This window comes from Myotis brandtii, unplaced genomic scaffold (genome assembly GCF_000412655.1).
Source record: "Myotis brandtii unplaced genomic scaffold, ASM41265v1 scaffold627, whole genome shotgun sequence".
Classification (NCBI taxonomy): domain Eukaryota; kingdom Metazoa; phylum Chordata; class Mammalia; order Chiroptera; family Vespertilionidae; genus Myotis; species Myotis brandtii.
Genome location: NW_005370397.1, coordinates 2,595,147 through 2,595,369, shown reverse-complemented (window position 1 = coordinate 2,595,369; position 223 = coordinate 2,595,147). Strand labels below are relative to the sequence as shown.

Sequence of the window (223 nt, the reverse complement as noted above, 5' to 3'; positions counted from 1 at the left end):
CCCCCTGGAGCAGGTGACCCCCCTGGAGCAGGTGATCCCTGGAGCAGGTGACCCCCTAGAGGTGGTGACCCCTGGAGCAGGTGACCCCCTGGAGCAGGTGACCCCCGGAGCAGGTGACCCCCGGAGCAGGTAACCCCCGGAGCAGGTGACCCCTGGAGCAGGTGACCCCACGCTGCACACAGTTCACACATGAATGACACGCGGCCCGAGCCCAGCGCGCTCG

The 223-nt window shown here is 69.1% G+C and overlaps 1 pseudogene; it reads left to right on the top strand.

Moving 5' to 3' along the window:
* The window catches only part of LOC102249279, a 5,577-nt pseudogene that overhangs the window by 747 nt on the left and 4,607 nt on the right, over positions 1-223 (top strand).